General features: G+C 47.5%; 1 long non-coding RNA gene across 1 annotated transcript; it reads left to right on the top strand.

The window, feature by feature from the left end:
* The first annotated feature begins 5,551 nt into the window (after positions 1–5,551).
* On the top strand, positions 5,552–8,532 carry LOC121101266. Its single transcript, XR_005833229.1, has 2 exons — positions 5,552–5,844; positions 5,999–8,532. It is a non-coding gene; the product is annotated as an uncharacterized LOC121101266 (long non-coding RNA).
* Positions 8,533–16,819: the final 8,287 nt, after the last annotated feature.

Genomic DNA, 16,819 nt, shown 5'->3' with positions numbered 1-16,819 from the left:
CAAAAACATTAAACGGTGAGATGCATTGTGATGCTTTTTAAAGCAGCCTGTCCTTATCATTACCTGTTATAATCTGAAGGAGCAGAGGGACTGCCTTTAGATTGTTTTGATTGGTGTTACGGTGTTTCTAGCTCTCGGATTTGGACCAATATATAGACTTCACCAGTGATGCCGTGGAGTGTTTCTTTTTTCCTTTTTAAAGATCTCATTTATTTATTTGAGAGAGAGAGAGAGAGAGAGAGAATTCACAAGCAGGGGAAAGCACAGAGGGAGAGGGAGAAGCAGACTCCCTGCTGAGCAGAGTCCTGACACGGGCCTTGATCCCAGGACCCTGGCATCATGACCTGAGCCGAAGGCAGACGCTTAACAGCCTGAGCCACCCAAGCGCCCCCTGTGGAGTGTTTCTGTTGCTGTGTTTGAGAAAGATACTTTTCTTTCCACCACCATCGTCCACTATGTTTTAATCAGCTCCTGGGTACATTGTGCGAGCCACCTGGCTTAATGGGTATTTGCTTTTTGGTGATTTATCTCACTCCTTTCTAGTACTATCCCTGACAGAGCTTGGTTTTCCCTTCTCTCCCCGTGTACAAGAGACTCGAACACTTGTAGTTGAAAAACCCTGTCAAGTATATTGGCATAAATCTTTTTTTCTGTCTTTCAAGCTACAAGACTTATATTTTCCTGTATGATGTTTGGTTTGTTTTAATGAACTTGACCCCACGTTGTATAGGATGCTTGCTTGCTTCTCAGTGGTACCAGGTCCTCAGGGCGTGTATGGAGGACCAGCAGCATAATTTGTAGGGTTTAGTGAAAACTGGACCTGCAGGGCTCCTTGTTCAATATTATTATGAAATTTCAGGCTGGAGACAGCAGAGCTTTGGGCAAGAGTGGGGACCCTGTGCAGTTCACCCCCCCACGAAGTCCGTCATTCCTACAGAAGTAACTTTTTATGACTAACCCTAAGCATGATCGATGACTTAGCCTTAGTTTGTTCCTTTGCTATTTTTAGCTTGTAAACGGAGTAAGATCAACCTGTATATCTTGGTGCTTTGAAAAGAGTCCCCTGATTGCTGGCTTCTATTGGTGCTGCTGAAAATTCTACCGTCAAGCTACCCCCGCCCTTGGTTTTGCCCTTCGGCAGTTTCTCTTTACAATGGGTCTCTTTTTGTGTATCTTGCTTCAAACCAATTTTGCTTCCTGAATCTGATTTTCATCCTTTCCTAGAACCTTCGCAGCCCCCATCTTTAAAATATTGCCTCTTGTTCCAGTCTTTCTTTCCAGAGCTCCTGTGTGAGGCATGCTAGGGCTTCATGTATCTCCCGCGTCTTTAACTTCTCTTTCATTTTGAAAGTCTGTCTGTCTTTCTGTGCTGTCCTGCAGGTGGTCTCCTTCCACACCATCTCCTGGGTCACATTCTTTCTTTAGCTGTCTAATCTGATCGTAGAACCCACTCACGACGTTTCTGTTTTTAATGATACACATTTCTAGAAGTTATATTTGGTCCTTTTTCAAATATGCCTGGTCTTTTTTTTTTTTTTTTTAAAGCAGAGTCTGATTATTTTGCGCATAATTTTCATCCTCCCTTTTACATTTTTAAATTATCTTAACCATCATTTTTAGCCCCTTCTCATTGTTTCACTACCCGACGTTCTTGGGGTTCCCAAGGTTCATGACCCACGCTGCCCGTTGTGTCTGTTGCCTCCAGTTCTCTGTGCTCGTGTCCCTTGAAGCATTCTGTAGTTTTTTTTTTTTTAAGATTTTATTCATTTATTCGACAGAGAGAGAGACAGCCAGCGAGAGAGGGAACACAAGCAGGGGGAGTGGGAGAGGAAGAAGCAGGCTCATAGCGGAGGAGCCTGATGTGGGGCTCGATCCCATAACGCCGGGATCATGCCCTGAGCCGAAGGCAGACGCTTAACGGCTGTGCCACCCAGGCGCCCCCATTCTGTAGTTTTTGATCGCGAGCTTCTGTTTCGAAGAACCCTCGGGATGGGAATCTTGTGTGGCTGAGGCTGGGGATCAATTGCCACAGAGAAACTTCCCATTTGCTGCAGCGAGTACCGCTGCGAAATGACTAGATTGGGACTCTCTTCATGTTATTTACTAGGCTGGGGGTTCCCAGACTGTACAGGTGTGTCAGTTTAAACCCCAAGGCTGTGTGAAGTGTGGCCTGAGGTTATGAAACTCAAGGTGACTTTTTTCCTTGCCAGAGCTCCCACGGCAGCCAAAATGTCAGCACCCGCTCCGGTGCTCAGCCGGCTTTGGCCTCAGGGATTTCCTTTACTGATCTCAGCTGTGCTTTTAAAACCATGTTTGTTATTTTTGTAGGGCATATCTAGGTATTTTGTGGCCGGAGGTTTTTCAGATTCTCCTCCATGATAATGCCACAAATGATAGTTTCTGTCATTCTGAATTTCTGAGCCCAGAAAAAGCTTTCTCACTATGATTACATATTTTGAGATCGCCCTAGTCGTTAGAGATGGTTGGTGGTGAGGATTGCACAACGCGGTGAATGTACTTAATGTCACCAGAAAATGGTTAAGCGGGCCAGGAGCCCTGGCCAAACTCCTAGCAATTCTGCTGCACTAACCAGAAGATGCCCCCTTATTTTTGTACACAGCTTCTCATTTAAATGAGGTTTTGGTTTTGTTCTGCAGAGAAAACAGCTAATGTACTCCTTGCTAAAAATGACTGGAGTGCGCAAATGGTTGGATTTATTTAGTACCAAAATGTGAGATGTTTAAAAAAAAAAAATTCTTAGGAATTTGAGGACACCGGGAGGGTTGCTCAGCATTGAAAAGTGAACCGAGGAAAAAGGCATTTCAGTTCCCCTGTGCCACGCATGCTCCCTGGCTTTGAATAACGCCAGTGTCTCTTTCTGCTGTTCTTTTCTTTTGCTGCTGTTTCCCGCGCCTCAGAGATCCGCTTTACCAGAAAATGAGAAAGTCTTTGCCCAGGGAAGCACCCGAGCCGTGCAGTCAGATTACTGTAAAGGTCTCACGGCTGAGTCAGCGGGAGGGCAGCTGGCGATCACTTCCTGTCTCACCCAGAGGAAGGAGCTGCCCCGGAAAGGGACGTTGACGCCCCACCAACTTTAGGTGGCTCCTTTACCTCTCCAGGGACCAGGAAGGCTCTCTGCATGGAAGGTTCTGCTCTCTGGTTGGGGACAATCTAGCCCCGTGGACCGGGAAGGAAAGTCATTCATGTACTCGTTCATTCATCAGTCCCCCCTCTTCTTAGAGTGGAGTGAGGACGGCTTTGTGGGAAATGCAGGCAGGAAGCTTGCAGTATGCCTACAGATCTGTACTTAATGGTGGTGGGGTTTGGGGAGTGAAAGTCTTAATTACTCTGAATGCAAAACACTCAATAATGTCCATTGGTTTTGTTGTTGTTACCCTTCTACGGACATGCTTTTAGGAAAAACACGGTGCAGGGGCATGGCCTTCGGTGATGAGGCAATGCTGGGTCCATGTGTTCATTCTTTTTTTTTTTTTTTCCTTTCAAATAACATTTATCCAGCATTATGTATCAGGGCTTTGTACGGGTGCTGTGGGGCTCAAATGGTAAATGATAAATAGTCCCTGTCCTTAAGAATCTCCGTCTAAAGCCTTGTGGAAAGGCCAGCACATATACAGAAGGAAATTGCTGAACGGAACGCAATTGATCTTCAAATGAGCTAATTAAAGAATCAGAACGGGTAGTCCCATAACTTTTTTGTATTGTGATAAAACCTACATAACATAAATTTACCTTTAACCATTTTTTAACGGCATTAAGTCCAGTCGCACTGCTGTGCCACAATCACCCTCATCCGTCTTCAGGACTTTTTCATCTTCCCAAACTGAAACTCCGTCCTTATTCAACACTAACTCCCCCTCCCCCTGCCCTCAGCCCCTGGCAGCCACCACGCTACTTTCCATCTCTGTGAATTCGACTCCTCTAGGGACCTCATATAAGTGGAATCCTACAGCATTTGTCGTTCTGTGTCTGGCTTCTCCATTACTTGTTTCATCAAAGGAAGTACGACTTACTGAAAAGAAAATGTCCGCCCTGTCCCTGACTGACTCACCACTTGGCTTGGCCCAGAGTAAGATGGTCAACTTTCCTTAATGGGCTCAGCTCTATGACAACACGACCATTTTCATATCTTTTCTTGAAGTCTCCATCACAGTGTTGTGATATTAGTTAATTGAAGTCGATTGACATGATTATAGGCTTAAGAGGCTGCCACTCCCTGAAAACACGTCCCAGCCTCCCTCGTCAGGGGCTGGTGGAGTGAGGTTAGCAGCTTGCAGGTGGACAGTGCGTTGGCCCCGTGGAAAACCCCGCTGGCTTCCACAGGCTGTGTGTCTCACAGTACATCACGTGTGAGCACGTAGAGAGCCCTGCTAGTCCCTCAGCCCAGAGGCCTGCCAGAAACCCAGGCCCCGAAGACTCCCCTCCAGACGCGTGCTCTGAGCCGGGCTGTCTAAAATCTTTCCTCTGGAACCAATCAGACACTCGCCAAAGGGGCAATATCTCACCGACTGCTTTTGAGTCACATGTTATATTTGAGATCTGCCCTGTGTTAGGAGCTGAAACATTTTGGCCCATCTCGCTGGAGTTAGGGAAAGGCCTGAAGTCATGAGAGGGGTTGTTCAAGTTTCCCGCTGTGTTTCTGGGGCACTTGGATACACAGCTGAAATGTACCTTACAGCACGTGTGGTCTGCTGTGTAGACGTCAATATGAACAGGGGGCTTAGCTTCTTGGGGTTCACCTCTTTATTCCATCAGAATATAAGCTCCACGAGGGCTGATCTCATCACTCCTGGATCCTCAGTGCCTTCAGGAGAGCCTGGGAACAAAGTGTGAATATCTCCTACAAACTGGAGGAAACATCTGTTGTCAGGATATTGAGTGTATCAACATACAGACAATTACGGTGCTAGAAACCAGAAAATGACACCACCGATAAATGCACTCATGCTAGCTACTTAATCAAGAACTATTCCCAACTATTCTAGTTCTTTAAGAAACTAGAATGGGGAAAAAATGGTTTTTCTTCTTTCTTAAAGAAAATTAATTAGTTGTTTTCTCCTAAAAGAACATCACTGATTACCTTTCTTTTTTTTTTTTTAAAGATTTTATTTATTAATTCGACAGAGATAGAGACAGCCAGCGAGAGAGGGAACACAAGCAGGGGGAGTGGGAGAGGAAGAAGCAGGCTCATAGCGGAGGAGCCTGACATGGGGCTCGATCCCAGAACGCCGGGATCATGCCCTGAGCCGAAGGCAGACGCTCACCCAGGCGCCCCATTGATTACCTTTCTTCTTAACAAATGTCATAGAATCTTCTGGATGCATCACTGAAACACTTAGCATTGAAAGAGGAAATTAACTACTTGAGTTTTCAAGTATCTGTATCTACTGGTTCTTAGTATGGTTAAATGCTAATATCACCCCCGAGAATGTGATGCAACGTTTGTGAAGAAATTGCTGTAACAGGGCCTCTGTGTAACATTTTCTTGCGTAGGATTTTATAAAAAACAAAACAAAACAAAAACCCCAACAAGCTGAGGTCTTGGAAAATATTAGAAAAGAGCCTCTCTATAGGCTTACCACAGAAGCACGTTGTTTTCATTCCCCAACGGACTCTGATTGGTTTTGACTGGGCAGTTCCTCCTTTGTCTCCCGGGCTTGGGCCTCATTTCTGTTTTTTTGACCACCAGCCAGCCATGCTGTCTTCATGGAAGTCCTGCAGTGGGAGGTGACGTGGTTCTCTCTGACTTCTCCGGGGCCTCGCACAGATGTGAAGTCCATCGCCAGCACAACTGCTCTCTCCGAGAGGATGCTGGGAGGCTGTGAGGTCCGCTAGAGCAGGGGCTAATGAACAGAACAAGGATGGATACTTCCTCTCAGGGTGCCCCCGAATGTCATCAAGGAATCCTCGCCTTTTTTTCTTCTTGCTCCTTTCCCCCTATTTGTGTGGTTATCAGTACCCATCCCTTTTTCACTTGCAGGACCACGTCTGGACAGAGAAGCCAAAGACGACACCTATCATCAAAGCAACATTCCATGTTCCTCAAAGATGATGGTTTTTCAGTTCCCCACAGCTCATGAAGAGGGCCCTTCACTGGACAACAGATCTTTCTGGGCCACCTGTCATGCCAGGGATGAGACATCTTCTAAAATAGAGATTTTTGGAGCTCTGATCCGACCCCCACCTTCCCAGTCCCTTTTGGAGTAGATAGTCTTGGGACCTCGTCACGCCTCTCCATCTGGAACTAGACAAGGGCTAGGGGCACGAGTCAGTGTGGAGGGGGTCGGCATCCATCCCCACCCTCAAATCGTGTTTCGTGCAGAGAAAGGTAGCTGAGCGGGGTTGCGTGGCTGGGGTGCTACACACATCTACACTCTGGTTTCTCCACTCGGCTTGGGTCCCAGGGCCCCCCTTTGGGCGGGTGGCTGGCTGAGGCCTCCGAGGAGCTGAGTGGGTACATAATGTGGTTTGGGCGTATTTCAGCATGGCGGCGAGGGAGGGTGCGTGGAAGGCGAGTGGCCCTGGTGTCCTGGCCCTCCCCTCTATCCTTTGAAATCTACCGGCATTCTGGTACTTCCTTTTGCTTGTTGCATTACTTAGGGTAACGGGAGCAGCAATAACAAAGAGACCCTCCAGTTTCAGAGCCTTCACACTGATGCTTATGTCCTGTTCAGGTCCGTGGGTGACTGTCCTCAGGTGGTGATGCAGGAACCCAGGCTCCTTCCAGCTGTGCCTATGCCGTCCCCTAGGGCCTTGGCGATCTCTGCACGGAAGCTGAGAGAAAGTGCAGCTTACGTTAGCCCGAAGTGACACCCACATTTCATTGACTGGACGGCAGAGAAATATAGTCCCAGTGAGAACTTCATGCTGTGTCCGGGAGGGCGTGGGTGTTGATGGGCAGTTAGTTTCTCATTCACAGTCATGGGGTAAACTTCCAAAGCTTGGATTTCCTCATCAGTAAACAAAAATCGAACCCACGACCAAGAGACACCGTGAGGATGAGAGCTAACGTGTGTAATACGGCTAAACTAGACCCCGACGCGGACAGGGCTCTCCACCTGGGGCTGCGAGTACAGCCAGTGGTGGAGGGGCTGTCTCATCGCTGGAGCCAGGGGGGTCCAGGCTCATGCGCACCCCAGCTACTGCAAGGGCTCCCTGTCCATCCCGTGCTTCTGCGCGAAGAGGTTTCATACCTAGGATGGTTACGCACTATGCCCTCTGGATCATGATTATTAGGTAAATGTGAGTCTCTGTCATAATGATGACTAGGTAATGTGTATATTATGTACTGTGATTATTTCGTAAATGCAAGCGAACGGCTCACTCTAACATACGTCCCATGGACTGCTATTCCTGGGGCATCGACATAGCTTTGGAATATTTTCCCATTGTTTGCTATCTTTCAAAAGGCTTTTGTCATCAAAGCTGTATAGATCACTGCAAAAATTGCCAACACACAGACAGCTAGAGAGTGGAGCTGAAAAGTCTCCTTCCCACACTTGGTGCCCCCTCTCCTACCACTGTTGGATAAGCAACCATCGTTAACACTTTCAGTAAATCCTTCCAGAAATACTCTGTGTTTATATGCAAGCATATTGAAATCCTCTTTTTTTACACAAAAGCAAATCATGCTAAAATGTTACTCTGCAACTCCTTCTTCTTTTTCTCTGTTTCCATGTCTGCTCTAACTCGCTGCTTCTAACAGCCACACGGTATTCCATCGTGGCACAAGCCACAGTTTATTTAGCCAGAGATGAGAGCTTTATTGGTAAGTAAAAAGGCTACAAACTCTTCTTTCCTCCATGTGAGTTGATGGCCAGCTCCCCAAGATGACCTCCCCAGCAAAGTGCAGGTGCCCTCGGAAATCACAATCCCATATGAGTGCCTCCAGGGTCCACGTGTCTCCTACCAGGGCATCCCTCAACAGCCCAGGACATGAACAAGTGTGGTTCAAAAGCTCCTGCTTGTTCTCTCAGGGATGAGGTCACGGGGAGGTGGAGAAGCTGTCAGAAGTCTGCAGGAGCTCCTTCCTTGTGCCCGTAGCCTCAGGCTGGCTCAGAAGAGCAAAGCAGTCTTTGTTGTCCCCTCCAGGGCAATGGGCACACTTGGTTCAGCCGTCAGAGATTATGCCCAGAAATGGTAGATCAGAAAAGGAATTCTCTTTGGTCACTCCGTTCATTAGGATTAAGACTTCTTCATGTTGTAAGGCCCCTGGGCGTTTAGAGAGCTTGGTGGTTCTGCGTTCAGTGAGGCTGTGAAAATGACTGTGCCCCACGTCACTCGTCCGCACTGTGGGAACCCATCTGGCTTCGGCCCTAGCAGAGCGTTTTCCTTCCTGTGCCACCTTCTGATTTCTGTTTTCCCATCTTTGCAGACCACCTGTACCAATGTATTTAGCATTTATATATTGGAACAATTGCCCTTCTCACCTGTCTTAATGCCCAAGCAACATCTTGGAATCACAGGTTGGGTGTGTTCAGTTCTATTTTTTTCGAATAAATGCATCACGATGAATCAACTCTTTAAAAAATTGATCATCTGTGTATCTCCTAATTGCACCCAAGTGACTCCCACGTCTCTTCAAGGGAGATGTATCCCTTTGAACAATTTAAGAGGAGACCCTTCCGAGATCTTTGAAACATGTAGGATTTACGCAGCAGGAAGACAACGTCCGTTTATTCTCCTGCATCAGCACAGGATGATATTTTTGGCCACAGTGATCCTCATGGAATGTGTTTTGCTTTTTCTGGAAAGCAGATAAATGCCTCCCTTCCCAGTTACCACTGAGGATAAGTAGTAAAGAGTGAGGGAGCGTCCAGGGACTCTGCCTCTAGCAGATGTAGACATCTCTTTATTGCCTCGCATGCACTGGGCCAGGCTCACATTAGTGCTATTTTTAGACTTTCGGATTGACTTGGTGAATCTGGCCTCCTTTTCAACAGATCATATTAATGAACTGCAGATGGGTCCATAATTGATTCCTCTCAATCGTGATTTATTTCGCATGCAGGCAAATGTCCTCAATGTCTCCTTGGGGAATAGTCACCTAGTTTCTAAAACCCCCGCTCTGTCTGGGAACAGGTTTTCTCTTTGGCTCGGACATCAGAGGAGAGACTATTCTAGATGAATTCAGTGAAGTGCTTGGATGCACGCTCGGCATCCCTGGCGGTTGTGTGGGGCGTTTGGAATCCGGGCGCTTTGCGTTCAGTTACACGGACCTATCAGCCTGGCCGATGGGGCAAGGGCTGCATTACTGGATGACATTTAGGAACATTTCTCCCACCTATTAACGTACTCACAAGCTCCATTATTCTAGCAGTCTGCTCAAGTGATTCCTCTCCTCCCCTGGCCACACCTGGAAGTATCGCCTTACATCTGGGTCTCCAAAGGCACTTTTATTTTATGTTCAACAGACTTTTCCTTAAGAGGCTCTCATTTCCCCCTTTGGCTCCATGTGAGATGTGGGGCCAGTGTACTCAGGGTGACCAAGCGCTGGCAGGGGGTCAGGGGGTTAGCGTTGCGTTCTCATATGAAATAACGGGAGCGTGAGTTTGCATGCAACAGTGCAAGGAGCTGTCCGTCCACACTGTGGGGAGCCACAGATGATGCTGACAAAAGTCGCTGCCGGGTCAGGCTGGGCGTTTACTCACTTGACTGACACAGAGAACCAAAGGGAGTGATGGAAAGAGGAGACAAGACTTCACCCATGTTCACACTCCAAACTCACTCTGGTGAGTTACTCACTCAGGTTGGGTGGGTCTAAATCTCGCCAATCAGACAGCTGGATTTATGCCCCTGATATCCAGCTTGGTGCTTTATCCAGGATGCCCACTTTTCGTCTGGAGTAAGGGTCTCACTGTCACCCAGGAGGCACGTGGTCACATCCATTCCCCATCGGATGCTTGGTACCAGGAGACAATTTATGTGTTTATCTGGATAAGCGTGTAATTTGAAAGCTGAAGCTTCTGTATAAAACATCATAACTTCATTTTCAGGTCCGACAGCTTTTACTGTATTATTATCTGCCCTTTGGGTTATTTGGGTTCCTATTCATCATGGAAATCAGAGAGTTACCTTTTTTATATTAAAGAATAACTGACATACGACGTCATTTTAGTTTCAGGTGTACAGCATAATGATTTGATATTTGTATGTGTTCCGAAATGATCACCACAGTAAGGCTAGTTAACATCTGTCACCACACATAATTACAGAAGTTTTTTCTTGTGATAAGAACTTTTAAGATTTACTCTCTTAATAGCTTCCAAATATGCAATACCGCATTATTAACTGTCGTCACCATGCGGTACATGAGATCCCCAGGACTTATAATAATTTTAACTTTTGGTATTGAGAGTTCATGTTGTCCCAATATGTTCTGGGATAGCCTTCAAAAGGGCCAAAGCTCAGCAGCCACACAGTTGACTCGATCTCTTAGAACATCTCCGAGCTGACGGGTCGGACGAAGCACGCCAGTAACGAGACTCGCTGGCTTTGAGATGGGAAGATGAGGGGAGGCTGCTGTCTGAGGTCGTGCTGCTCTGCGGACAGTTCCGTCTGCTCTCCTCGGGGAGGGTGCAGACGAGGGGAGTCGAGGGCTCCACTATTCTCCCCATTTCTTTCTTGGGGCTGCCAAGCCCGCTTAGGATGGCCTTGATTATGACAGAGTCTGTTACCTGAGGAGATGCAGGGTCCCTAGCAAGAAGTGAACAGTTATTTTCATTCATCCTGAATTAAACTATCAGGGTGCCCAACAGTTAAGTATGACGTGACCTTTGGACAGGTAGCCATCAGAAAACCCTGTTTGCTTACCTTAATTCCCTCCAGGCACCAACATCTCTGAAATCCTGCAACAAGACTCTGGGAAGTCACTGGACTCCTCTCATCATCCCTAAACCACGACGTTTAATGGGCTAATATTTCCTGGTTTGGTAGAGTTAGGAAATTCCTAATCTCTGATGATTAGGAGTTTACTATTTTTCTAGCACATGATTCTGAGGGTTTACCGGCTTGAGAATTATAGCTGACTTCAGTAGAGCCCAATTAGGAGGAAGAGGGGCTAATAGTGGTTAGGAGTTTAATCACGGATTTATAAATAATGATAGCCTCGATGCCTATCATTTATCCTTCAAAGATTTTTTTAAAGATTTTATTTATTTACTTGAGAGAGAGAGAAAGAGAGAGAGCACGAGCAGGGGGAGGGGCAGAGGGAGAAGCAGACCCCCCGTGGAGCAGGGGAGTCTTGACATGGGGCTTGATCCCAGGACCCCGAGATCATGATCATGACATGAGCCAAAGGCAGATGCTTAATGGACTGAGCCACCCAGGCAGCCCTATCCTTCAAAGATTTTTTTAAAGCCCACAGTTGGCTATCATGTATTTGAAACAAATTACACATCCCTCTTTCTGAAAAGGCCTGTCTTCGGGACCCATGCTTCCTTCAATTTGCTATTGGAATTAAGTCCCTTAACCGAGGAGAAGACTCCGTGGGGCTTGTCCTGCACATTACATTTTGCTCGAGGAATGTCTCCTCCTGACCCAGGGTCCCCCACCCCCAGAGGAACCTTGCTGTTCTGGCAGGTCATTCATCCTTGGCATTTGGGGAATAAAGATGCTGAAGAAGGAAGGAGCAAAGTGCCCAGTGCCCCGGGGTTTGTGGATTCTTCCCTTTGAGGACTGGAGGGGGCTTTGAAGATTAGGGTCAGCATTCAGAGTGACCTCGCCCAGTCTGTGGAATTAGGACGAAGGAGTATAGGATTCTGAATTAATCGGACCAAGGTTAAAAATCCTATCTTGGCCTCTTATGAGCTGCTTGACTCTGGGCAAATTCCTTATATGTGCTGACCCTCAGGTTCTTTGCCTGAAAAATGGGACGTAACCATGCCTGTCTCACAGAGTCGCTGTTAGCTAAAATGAAATAAAGAAGCACTTTGCACAGTCTGGAGTATCACCAGAGTCCTGGAATATTCCCAGCAAATGTTGGTTCGTTTCCCCTTCACATGCAAAGAGAAAGCGACTTGCCACAAAAGCCAAGACCCCTCGAGCAAGCCGACAGGGCGAGCTTTGTTTGGGTTGAGGCTGCCAGTACTGCAACAGCACCCTGACTCGGAAAATGATGATTCAGACCCAAAGCTGCCGCCGCAGATTCGGCTGCTGTCTAGCCAAACACCCTGTGTGCAGCCAACACCCTGATTATGTGGGTGTTAGGAGCCTGACCGGTGATTTCGCTTTCTTGTCGTTGGGAGATGGACCAGACCGTCCCCAACATGCCCACGGCGAGCTGTCCAAACAAAGTTGAGAGAGTGGGCTGTGAGCCATGGGTGGTCTCTCTGTGCTTCTCCTGTGCCAACAATGGTAATAATCGATCAGTCAATCAACAACCAATCAGGAAAATCATGGATGCTTTCTACATGCTGGACACCATGGTCAGTGACCCGACAGCAGGACCTCTGCAGGAATACCGTGACTCTCACTTTCCCAGGGCGGCCCTAGGAGTTCTGCACTGTTTTCCTCCCTGCCTCGCAGATAAGGAAGCAGTCCTAGAGAAAGCACTTAAAGCATATATTTTTTGAGTCTAAAATGTCGGAAATAAGGACAATAACAGAATGAAGGAAGAAATCCCAATCGCTCCTCAACCTGGTACTTGGTGAAGCTTCTACACACAAGCCTTTTGGATGGGTCACAAAGATGGAAGTCAGGGTGCTGAGCGTACATTGTGGTGACGCAGAAGCGAGGGCTGCGAGAGACTGGTCCGTAGCCTGTACGCAGAGCCAACGCTCACTCCCATTTTCCCGCATTTCTCCGTGTCTCTAATTAGCCAGACAGTGTTGGAGTCTAGATCTCTGTTGGATTTGCCGGTTCCCCTTGCGCCTTGGAGGAGGCGCTCGTTCCAAGTGACTGGAGCCGAGGGTACAAAATGTATATTTGCTCGTAAGCATACCTAAATTCGTTTTTTAAAATATTTTATTTATTTGAGAGAGAGAGAGAGAGAGAAGCATGAGCAGGGGGTGGTAGGGAAGGGGGGCACAGGGAGAAGCAGACTCCCCGCTGAGCAGGGAGCCCGAGGAGGGGCTCAATCCCAGGACCCTGAGATTATGACCTGATCCAAAAGTAGCCGCTTAACTGACTGAGCCACCCAGGCGCCCCTGCATGCCTGAGTTCTGTATGGACTTTTGTCATTATGTATTTTCTTAATCAAGAAATATTAAACATACAACCATTATCACGTGAGAGTCTGGCACATTTTGGGGGGGTCCCCATATTTAGAGTATGGGAACTGCTGATACAGAGAGCCAAGGCCAATATGGTAACAAACCATTGAAACCCCAGGCCCAGCAGGGCAGACGCCTGCATCATGTGGGGGGGGGGGCACAGCGGAGGACAGTAGGAATAACGAGGGGCTTCTATATAATGAGGTCTGGAAACAGCCCACTCGTTTACAGGATCCGTGGCCTGGCATCTTGTTTATGAAATACCCGCTTAATTTGTTGATTTTTAAAATGCGCTTTTATTGGGCTTCTGGGTGGCTCAGTCGGTTAAGTGTCTGCCTTCAGCTTGGGTCATGATCCCAGGGTCTTGGGATCCAGCCCTGCGTCCAGCTCCCTGCTCAGCGGGGAGTCTGCTTCTCCCTCTCCTTCTGCCCCTCCCCCTACTCGTACTCTCTCTCTCTGTCTCTCAAATAAATAAATAAAATCTTTAAAAATAAAATAAAATAAAATAAAATAAAATAAAATAAAATAAAATAAAATACGCTTTTATCTGAACTCACTTTCACGCCGCGTAGGCCCAGTCTATTTGGACAGCTAGCCCTATAGAAATGGAGGTGCTGACTTATTTTGTGCCTCTGACCTTTCAGAGGGAAAAAAAAGTGATATTATCTAATGTGATGGTGGGAAGCAGCCCCCCATGTCCTTTCTCAGGGTGAGGAGAGAGGCCACCAAGTTGAGTGTCTGGGCACCACTGTGTGCCTCCCAGTGGGGTGGGGCCCCCGAGGCACCCTCTCACCTGTCACCTGGGACCCTTCCCTTCTGTCATATAGTTTCGGGTTCTGGGCCTAGATTTGAGGCTTTGGACATGCAGGCTGTGGCTGGCTTGCCTTCTTTCCTGGGTCCATCACAGGACATGTTCAAAAATATTTGTTGAATGAATAAATCAGTGAGTGGAGGAATATATGAACAGTTAAGTATGACTTTGACTTTACAAGTTAGAGATTGAAAAAATTTTAAGGAGATTTTAAAGTCCAGATCACTATTCATTAAATATGCGTATTCAGTTTTTTTTCCTTTTTATTGCCTGCATGGGTTTATAGACGGTCAGAGGGCTAAATGAAAAATCCTATTCCCCCCCATACACACACCCCTTGATTATAGAAACAACGTATGCTCATTGTAAAAAAATAAATTAAGAAGGTGAGGAAAAGGCTGACTGTCCTTCATAACCACACCTCCATGTGTCTCAGAGAGCACATCTTTCCAGACTGTCCTGGGTGCGTTCTGCATGGTTTCCACGGAGCCCCCAGACCCTCTCTCTGCCCTACTCTGTGCCCAGGAAGCTGACCCATCATGGCAGACACCAGGCTCCTTTGCACACCCTATGCCAGCTTCTAGTGATGTTTAGCCGATGGGAGGCACTGGCTAGAAGGAAGCTTGTGGAAGGAAGAAAAGTCAGTGCACTGCTCCTTCCCCATGACTGTCCAGTGGGCAACTGTCCTTCCTGACTTCAATGTTTACCTCCAGCCCCTCCTGCGTGGCTTCTGCTCCAACCAGGCCGGGACACGCGATCCCCTCCTCATCCTTCCTGCTCACGGGGTCATGATGGCTTCTCACCATTGCTGGTCTCGTTGTCACCATCTTGCTTGTTCCCTTAGCTGTCCACAGCTCTTGAATTGGTCCCTTCGCTAAAGCTCCTTTATAGGAACCACCCGGGACGGAGTCTGATTCTGGCCTGATTGAAACAATACCCACCTGTATTTACCCACGTGGCCTTGTAGTACACATTCTAGCTGGGCCCCTGCTTTAAAGTTAACAATACTCTGTGATAGGAATCTTTTAATGCCAGCAAATACAATTATGTTTCCTCATTATTCTGTTTGTTAGGATTTTCAATAGGATCTAATTAAATACGACAAATATTTATTGAGTTTCTACACTGTGTAAGATATAGTCCCTGCCCTTAATGGGGGGTACAGTGCTCTGTGGGCCTTAAGACAAGATAACTGGGTGGAAAATAAGAGGTGTCATACAGGAGATACTAGCTAAGAGCCATAAGAGTTCAAAGGAGAGAGTGTGGGTCTTGGAGAAGGGCTTGTTGGAGGAGGCAGTGCTGTGATAAGCCAGCGTGTGTGTGTGTATGTATGTCTTTGAAGACTTAAACCAAAAGGAGCGGGAGCCTGGAAGACACCCCAGGTAGAGAGGGTGGCAAGACCCACGGCCTGGAGCTGAGAACTCACAAGGTTTTTTTGAGCTGTGAAGAGCCTGGTTCAGCTGGCCAGAATGGAATGTCCTTCCAGGGTACTTTATTCATCTCACCTCTTTTGCTTTTATTTTTTTAAGATTTATTTATTTATTTTAGAGAGAGAGCGTGTGTGCTGGGGGGAGGGGCAGAGGGAGAGAGAGACTTAAGCAGACTCTGCACTCAGCGAGGAGCCTGACGCGGGGCTCAATCTCACCACCCTGAGATTATGACCTGAGCCGAAATCAAGAGTTGGAAGCTTAACTGACTGTGCCGCCTTAAAACAATTCATCTCACCTTTCAAGCATCTCACCTTTAAAACAATTTGCTGGAATGGGTATCGTTTTTCTGTCTCCCTTCTAGATTATCACCTCCTCGAGGCCAGGGACCATCCTTCACATCTTTTTATAGACTGTGTACTTAGAGTAGGGTAGGGATTCCCAGTAAAGGTTTGTTGAGTGAATCTGAATAGAAAATCCTCTGATGGGAATGGAAATTCATTGTCAGATCATGGTGGGTCTCGAGGGCCAGGCTGAGTAGTTTGTTGGAATGTTCTGGACTTGCCTCCCTCTGGGGTCAATGTCCCCTCTCTCTTTTTGGAGACTTCTTGCTCTTTCAGGCTTAACTGGAATCATAGCTAGGAAAATGCTTTCTGGACAGGGACGCTCTCTCCTGAGAAGATAGGTCCCATTTTCCCATCTATTCCTTCTTCTACAGGTGGGTCTGGGGTAGGAAACCCTGACTCGTGATAATCAGAGAAACCGCTTGCACATGGTTCCGCTGAATCAGGCTGGTCTTTGAAACAGAGGGCAAAACAAGAACAGAGTTTGGCTTTTCTCCCAATATGTAAAGTCCTGGGGATCTCTCTTTTCCCACCCCCTTCTCCTCCGGCCGACCCCGGAAAAGCCAGGGAATGCCAGCTTCTGCCCAAGCGCTCTGTTTCTCCCCTCTTCTCCACTTGCCGCCTCTGGGGCTTGGTCAAGGCCGAAGGCATTGATTGTGGGGCAGGGGAGCGCAGCAAAGGCTGGGCTGTTTGCACAGCGCTTGCATATGCAGTGACGGGGCGTGGGTGATGACGGTGTGTAGTGACCACAGTTACGAAACAGAAGAGAGAGGACGAGCGTGCACGTGAACATCAACTCCGCCGTGGGCTGGCGGTGTGTGAGCCTTTGCTGTGAGCCGGCTCACCCCCTCTTAGCTTTAGTTTCCATCCGTAAAATGAAGACGGCAGTGTCTACACTCACATAGCTGTGCAAACAAGGGAGACAGAGGGCAGACAGAAGCACATGGCTTGGCCCAGGGACTCACCGTACTTTGTTCTTTTTCTCCCTACACATGAGTCCTCTACCTT

Source organism: Ursus maritimus, unplaced genomic scaffold (genome assembly GCF_017311325.1).
Source record: "Ursus maritimus isolate PB19 unplaced genomic scaffold, ASM1731132v1 scaffold_7, whole genome shotgun sequence".
NCBI classification, from domain to species: domain Eukaryota; kingdom Metazoa; phylum Chordata; class Mammalia; order Carnivora; family Ursidae; genus Ursus; species Ursus maritimus.
This window is presented reverse-complemented; position numbering and strand designations above follow the sequence as displayed.